Genomic DNA, 8,668 nt, shown 5'->3' on the forward strand with positions numbered 1-8,668 from the left:
CTAAGACCAGAAATTCAATCATACAAAACATTTGTCACCAACACCAGATTTAAAAACATATATACCCAACATTGTAAAATCTGACCTAACAGACTGGTGAGTATCCCAGGTACTCAGTACCCCAGCTTCCCTTGAACTCGACAACCTATTCAAGGTGAAAAGTTAGCATAGAGGTGACGACCCCTGTGCCGTTTCTCCCAACACCATGCCAGAAACCGCCACCGGACCTAACGTTTTACAATTCTCGAAAACCGTTTCTATCTCTTTGAGATAATGACTCGCAAAAACGAATTCGATCTCCAGAACGTGCTCTGAAGATCGAAGCTAGATTAAATTCTTTTCTGAATGCTAAAGAAGTTGCCACTGCTCTAAACCTCGTGAGCTTTAACTCTCAGAACGGAAAGATTGTCGTTCTCGGACTACTGCGAGTGAGCTTCCCTGATAAGCTCTCTAATAAAGAACGATATAGCATTCTTAGAAAGAGGACGAGAGGGATTTTGAACCGAGGTCCAGAGCTTAGAAGATTGTCCTCTGATACCCTTAGTGGCAAACAGATACTGCTTAATAGCCCTGACTGGACATAAGAGCCTTTCTTCTCCTCATGTCCAACCAAATCAGATAAGTTCCTTACCACAAACTCCTCGGCCAAGGATTAGAAGGATTCTCATTTTTGGCTAGAAAGGTCAAAGATACCGAAAATACAGCATTGCCTTGAGAGAAACCGACTCTTTTGTCTATAGCGTGCAATTCGCTGACACGCTTAGCAGAAGCTAGTGCAATAAGAAAGAGTGCCTTCTTAGTCAAGTTCCTGAGTGAAGCCGACTTCAAAGGCTCAAACGGTGGCCCCATGAGGAACTTAAGCACCACATCTAAGTTCCAAGCCACTGTATCTTGCGGGAGCTTAGTGGTTTCGAAAGACCTAATGAGGTCCGACAGATCTGAATTGGAGGAAATATCCAAACCTCGATGTCGAAAAACCGAAGAGAGCATGGCTCTATATCCTCTGATCGTCGAAGGAGCCAGTTTCTTAGATTTCCTAAGAAATAGAAGAAAATCTGCTATTTCTGTTAAAGAGGTCGCAGAAGTAGAGACTTTAGCACTCTACACCACTCTCTGAAGATTCTCCACTTCCCTTGATAGAGTTTGTTAGAAGACTCTCTCCTACAAACGAGCGATAGCTTCTGCAGCTCTTCTTGAAAATCCTTTCGCTCTGACAAGATTCCGGACAGTCTGAACCCTGTCAGAGCTAGAGCGGACAAGTTTGGTGGAACCTCTTGAAGTGAGGTTGTTTGAGAAGCCACTTCTCTGGGAGGAAGAAGTCTGGGGAAGTCTACTAACAAACTGGAGAAGGTCCGGGAACCACTCTTTCCTGGGCCAAAAGGGAGCGATTAACGTTAGCGTTACATTGCTGTGCGACATGAACTTGTTCAGCACCTCTCTTATTAGACCGAACGGAGGGAATGCATAAGCTTCCAGACCCGACCAATCCAACAGCATTGCGTCCACCGACCAAGCTAGAGGATCTGGGGACTGGAGAACAAAAAGAGAGGAAGACGTTCCTCGATGTCGCGAACAGGTCTAATTGACGGTCGTCCCAAAGGCGCCAAAGTTTCTGACAAATCTTGTTGTCCAAAGTCCACTCCAGAGGTAACACTTGCTGTTGACGACTTAACTCGTCCGCCAGGACGTTCATCTTTCCCGGCAACAAATCTCGGGACTAGCTGAACCTTCGCTTCGTTTGACCACAGGAGGAGATCCTTGGGCTACTTCGTACAGAGAGAAAAGACTGAGTCCCCCCCTGTTTCCGCACGTACGAGAGCCGTGGAGTTGTCGGAATGCACTGCCACTACTCGGCCTTCTACTAAAGCTCCGAAACTGTCTGAGCCCTAAGAAAAATTGCTAACAGTTCCTTTCACATTTATGTGGAAACTTCTTCTCCTTCTCCGACCAAGCTCCTGAAGTCCGTTGATTTCCCAGTAGGGCTCCCCAACCTGTGTCCGATGCGTCGGAAAAGAACTGTAGGTTCGGGAGGATGGGTCGTAAATCTAACCCTTCTTCCAACCTTGCTCGAGAGAGCCACCACCTTAGGTCCTCTTTTATTTGATCTGTGACAGGAAAGTAATCGAGTCTGGTTGTGTCTTCCTGCACCAAGAGGCTCTCAGGAAAAACTGCAGAGGTCTCATGCAGTCTTCCCAACGTCCACAATTTCTCCACTGACGTCAATTTGCCCAGGAGCCTCATCCACTGATTGGCAGAACTTACCTTTTTGTCCAAGAAACTCCTGAACTGTCTCCAGACAGCCTTGAACCCTCTTCGGGGACAGAAAAGCCGAAAAAACTTGAGCATTCAGAATCATCCCCAAATAAAGGATGCTCTGAGATGGAACCAACTGGGACTTCTGTTTGTTGACCAGAATTCCTAACTTTCTGGCAAGATCCAGAGTTGTTCCAAGGTCCTTCATGCAACCGACTCTCGTGATTCCGACCGGAGAAGCCAATCGTCCAGATAGAGGGAGATTCTTACTCCTAATATGTGTAGCAGCTTCCTATCGGGGATAGAACCCTGGTGAAAACTTGAGGAGCGGTCGCTAGTCCGAAGCAAAGCGCCCGAAACTGAAACACCTTGCCTTCGAACATGAACCTCAGGTACTTCCGAGATTCGCGATGTATCGGAATGTGAAAATAAGCGTCTTGCATGTCCAGAGAGACCATCCAATCCCCCTGTCTGATGGACTCCAGAACCGACCGAGTGGTCTCCATATGAAATTTTGTTTTCTGGACATGCAAGTTCAGGGCGCTCACATCCAAACCGGCCTCCAGCCCCTGATGACTTGGGAACTACAAAAAGGCGATGTAAAAGCCTGGAGGAAAATCCCCTTCTATCTGTTCTATCGCTTCTTTGAGAACAAGCGCTTCCACATTCTGCGGCTAGCGCCAAGAAATTTGTCTGAGCCCGGAGAGTAGCCCTGGAATGGAATTGGCACAGGTGAGAGCGAGGAGGTGAAACGAGAGGAATACGATAGCCGAACTTGAGTTACTTGCACTACCCAGGCTTCTGCTCCTCTGTTTTCCCATTCCTCCCAAAACAGAGCCAGCCTGGCTCCCACTGGTGCATGAAGAACCGAGCTTTCATTTGGAAGGTTTGTTAACCTTGGCCGAGGCCTTAGACTGAGGTCGCAAATTCGATTTCGGCCGAAAGAAGCGCTTGGGTTTTCTCCCTCGAAAAGGCGCTTGGGCCAGAGGAGAAACCGAAGGAACAGTCTCCACAGGAGCTTTAGGTCTCTTAGTAGACTGTGCCAGTAAATCCGAAGTAGATTTCTTATCTAGCGCAGACTAAATTGACAACACTACATCGTCTGGAAAAAGGTTATCTTTCACAAAAGGAGCAAACAAGAGAGCAGACTTCTGTTGGGACGTAACCCTTTTTAGAAGCAAAGGAGCACCAAAGTTGCCTTTTCTTAAGGGTACCAAAGGCGATGAGCGAAGCTAACTCATCACATCCATCCCTAATGGATTTTGTCCGCACAGGACAGAACACCAATCCAATCCTCCGCTAACTCCTGGGAAAGAGAAGGACAGTCTTCGATCTTGGCCGCTAAAGCGCCAATAGTCCAATCAAGGAAGCTAAAGACTTCCAAAAGTTTAAATTGATTCTTTACAACGTGGTCCAACTCAGGCGCTGTAAAGAAAACTTTCGCTGCGGCGAACGCAGATCTTCTAGAGGAGTCGATTAAACTGGAGAAGTCTCCCGGGTGGGAGGAGGCAGAAACTCCCAGAGAAGGAGCTTCCCCAGTTACATAAAACCTATACCTCTTACGAAGCAACTTAGAGGGAGGGTAAGCAAAAAGGAGCATTCCCTAAGTCTCTTTTCATAGACATACCATTCTCCGTCTCTTTCAACGAATGTCTAACCGCTTTAGATAGAACAAGTTTTGGGAGGAAGAGGGTCTGAAGTTTTCCTCCTCATCAAAAAAAGTCGAAGTTGGGGAGCGCGGAGCCGCTTTCCTCAAAATAATCTGGATAAGATACCAGAAGAAATCTAACGGAGACGTGAATAACAGAGAGGTGATGTGAATCCTCCTCCTCTACTTCTTCTTCATTCTCCGATACCGCCGAAGAAGTAGACGGAACTACAACCGGATCTGAAGGTTTCGAACCACCCTTGGACTCATTCATCCAGTTGGTTAACATCTCTAACTGCTTGCGCAAAGGCGCCGAGACGAATCAAAAACAGTTAACGTAGGCTTGGAAGAGCCTAAATGTTCAGCAGGAGGCGGAAAAACTACTTGCGCCTCGCTCGGAGCCGCCGAATTCGAGGCGAAACAGGCGCATCAGGCGTAACAGACGAAAAAGCGCCTAAAGAAACACCCTTAGAACTGCTAGCTACGCGCTAAAACCACAATCTCTACTAGTAGATGGAGCCGAAAAAGGCACAGATTGAGGCGACGAACGAGCCGCTAACGGTCGAGGCGCAACCCTACTCTCAGGCTCCTTATACCGCTTGACTGGAGGAGGCGAAGAATCGGCGCCTGAACGCCTCTTTAAGGGACGCGAAACAGGGCGAATCTCGCCAAGAGCGCCGTGCGACCGGAGACGAATCGCTTGAATCATTTGAAAGGCGTCTGACCGCAACACCTTTCCAACGCTTAACCGAGCCCTGTTGAGGCGCACAGCTCAACAAGAGAGGCGCCTGTCTGTGGGCAAATCCCGATCGACTCCCTTGGACTTCCGGTATGTCTTCTCCCCGGTGCGGGGGGAGCTGGACAGTGACCTTTGTCTAGGAGACGTGTCAGGACAGACAGACGCACCCTCAACTACACTCTTACCTGAGGCCGCTTTCTCCAAAAACGCTCTTAACTGATTACCAAGTTGCAAAACCGTATTCGCTAGTACCGAAAATTTCTGAATCTAACCTCGATTCCAGACTGGCAATGGTGTCGGAAGAACTACACGGAAGAGGGCCGAGAAGTGGGATAGTAGGAGGGAATAGGAGGTGTAGTTAAAGGAGACATAACTCCCAATTTGAGGAGAAACAGAAGGGACAGATGCATCGCAAGACGAAGGCAGAGCTAAGTCTACTTTCCCTAAGCGCTGCTTTTCTAATTCTGTCTTTAGCTAATTTCTCCGAGTATGAACTAAAAAAAAAACTTAAAACTTCCATTGAGAATCAGTCCAATCACTACACTCGTTACTGTTCGATCTGCTGAACAAACCTGTCCCCTACACTTAACACATTTAATGTGAGAATCATACTCTAGCTTGGATAATCTAGTTTTACATCCTGAGATGCAAAACCTAACTCCCGACGGACTAGAATCCGACATGGCAACGCCTAAATAAAAGCAAATAACAACAACGCCAAAAAAGAGTACTTCACCAATTCCGAAGATCAAATCCACAAGAAAAAAGCGAAGCAAAGTTATCCAACCGCACCGACCACCGATGTTCACCGGACGCCGGCAGGAAAAGAATTGGATTCACCTGGGCAGTTGTACCTGGTTCTCCCGCGAGTGGAGGAGATGACGTCATCACCACCAGTGTTGGCGACGCCGACGCGCTAAATTTGAATTTAGTATCCTGCCGCTCGTGGAAATCACGGCTCTATAATTGTTCGGTAAGACACTACAATAAAAAAGCGAATTCCAGTCAAGAGGTGGCAGCAACGATGTTGATACCACCGGCGACAGAAAATATATGATTAGAGAAAACGGGATTGGTTCCTAGTCCTGCCACCCAGGCAGGCCGGTAGATCACCTGACCTACCTGTAGCGAGTGGCGCGAAATTTGAATTTCTGTCGGGGAGACGACGGAGTCTTAGCTATGTATAATCTGACAGGTAAGTTGATTGTATGAAAACGTCATATCACAACCATAGATATGCATTACCAAATGAGAGGAGACACCTATCACTAGTAGTATCACATAAACATAGTCCTTAAATTATCATTTCAATATTAAGTTGAAGGTAGTTGACTATTCCATTTGTTAAATTTTACAGAAAACATTGGAATCTCACAAAATGCTATCAAATTTAAAAACAAAAAGAAAAAAAACCGATATCTTAACAATGTGAACTAGGCGACCTCACTCTATTGCTTTTGATGTTATGTGCACGGGTATCTAATGTCAATGTGTCATTTATCGGTCTACGAAACATCCTTCGATGAGCGAGAGAATTATTGCACTGCATTCGGTGCAAGTTTCTGTTGGAGAGATATCAGAAAGCTTAATAAACCGGAGAGAATCATACTAGATGAATAAAATTAAAATTTTGTTTAAAGGACGGCAAAGTTTAGAACATGGGCCAAGAGGTGGAATACCTCGAAGCACCACATGAGAGCAAGACAATACAGTAGTGAAAATGTTGCTGAGCAACATTCATTTGTGAACTTTGAATTCTAGTCCTCGTCCTGTCACGACATTGCTGAACCAGGGATCATAACTAGCTTTACGCTTATGACTGGTGTCTGATGAATACTTTAGATGGAGAGGAAGAGATTTTTAATCTACACTTGAAGTCTGATAGTTGTCTAATGAATAAGCAAACTTATCTTTGATGGATGAGAGATTCAGTTAGGCTTACTTTTTTCTTTTTTTTATCGGTGGCCAGTGATTACCACGGATAGGGAGGGACACGGTTTCATGATGCATGCATTTTTTTTTTCTTCAAAACCTAAAGAATACATTTTATTGGGAGATACTTTACTAACCATCGGCCTAATCCTTCCATCACTCCTATAAGCCACCTCCGCTCCGCTCTCTTCTACATCTCAGCGACTAGATCCGACTTCTCACTACGAACTCCACCTCGTGAAAGCTATCACTAATGATAACGGTTATTTTAAAATTCCCCGCACCGACAACGGATGCCTTAAAATACATGTTTGTAAAACATTTTCTGTTCAAAGAAACTTTATCTTTCATTCCACAAAATGTGTGCATACCCTCGTGTTACACCCTGTAGCCGTCAAAGAGCAACCCTTGATTAAAGCAGTAGGTTTTTTCTTGAAGAGAAAAAAACAAAAAAACACATGAAATAGACTTAAACGAGAACGTCAACCTTTCCTATTTCTTATTCTTTCAGCTGCTTATAATAATGCTTATGTAAGTAGGTCTAGTAGTTATACATGTGAACTAATTGAAATTAATTTCTATTTAAAAAAATGAATGAATAGCTACAGAAAGATCATCCTAAGAAAGCTTTAAGAAAGTAAGCCTTTCTTAATGTATTCGTCAGTTTTGACTCCCACAGCTTTCCAAGGTGTCCAAATGAAACAGGATGATATGCAAGGAATTCGATAAAAATAAGTAAGAATTATATTCGTTTGATTTTTTTATAATTGCTTTTTGACTTTGAATAGCTAGGTCTGAGTTAATTATGTTAAGCATTATTAAAAGGATAAGAAGAAAGGCGAACATGGCTAATAAAAAACAAGAATAACGGAATAGTCAAATAAAGCAGATTATATATATATATATATATATATATATATATATATATATATACTATATATATATTGTCGATTTAAATATTCATTAATATTACGTATCGAGAGAGTATGCTGCTGAAAATAGACCTAGGCTTATCATGTGGGAAAATCAGAAGTCCAATTTAGGCCCACTAAACGTGTTATGCAAAATTATTTTTATTGATCAAAGGACAAAATTAGTTTTAACTAAACATCGTTTTCAAAGAATGTTAACGCCTTGATGTATTATTTATCGGCTCTAGGAGACGAAATGACAACACTTCAGTGCAGTACGATATGTTGAGTCAAGACTCGCGCGGCAGCAAAGCCAACTTCAAAATCTTCGGAATGCTGTTACGAAGCTAGAGTTGAAAATAAAATTAGAAATCGTGGACGGTGGACCCATCGGTATATATTTTCCTTACTTTGCAAAAATAATTATCTTTCATACGTTGAATAAGTCTACTCAGTTCTAATGTCATTTATTTCAAGTATAGCACCTTTGAAAGGAAATTTTATTTATTGTTAAGTAAATATTCTGGCACCCTGCATATGGCAATATTTCCATAACGAACAATGAATTAAGAAACTACGCCAATTCTTTGTTGGTCCGTCTGTACATTGTTAAATTTATGGTAAAAAGTAATTTTTTTTTAAATGAGACATTCATGTACGTTATATACATACACTACTTAACTACTTAATGTCTTAAATGGTACTGTTTGTATGTTTATGTAGTACAAGTATGTATGTAACTCGTGATGAAATACTATGTATTTCCAGTGTGTGCTCTCTCTCTCTCTCTCTCTCTCTCTTTCTGGTATTTTTATTGACATTTATTTGTAACAGTGTTGTATTCAATACTAAGCATATATTTTTAGTGTATGTATACATGTATATATACTACATAACTGTACCTGTCAAAATGTTTTTATATAAAATTTTGGGTTACTTATGTTTAAAAAAGAAACACAAAAAATGGGAGCCTTACAGATAGATGGGAGCAGGTAAGTTCAACAGAAAAAATGCAGAATATCCCATAAGATATATGTATATTTATTTTTTACAATCTAATTGAAATGAAATGTTACCGATTTATGGCAATGACCCGCCATTTTGCATTCTTGGCCTACGTGAAAGAAAAGAGATGCTGGTCAACCCAGCAACTGTAAAAAAATACATGTACAGATTGTATACATG

This window comes from Macrobrachium nipponense, chromosome 11 (assembly GCF_015104395.2).
Source record: "Macrobrachium nipponense isolate FS-2020 chromosome 11, ASM1510439v2, whole genome shotgun sequence".
NCBI classification, from domain to species: Eukaryota; Metazoa; Arthropoda; class Malacostraca; order Decapoda; family Palaemonidae; genus Macrobrachium; species Macrobrachium nipponense.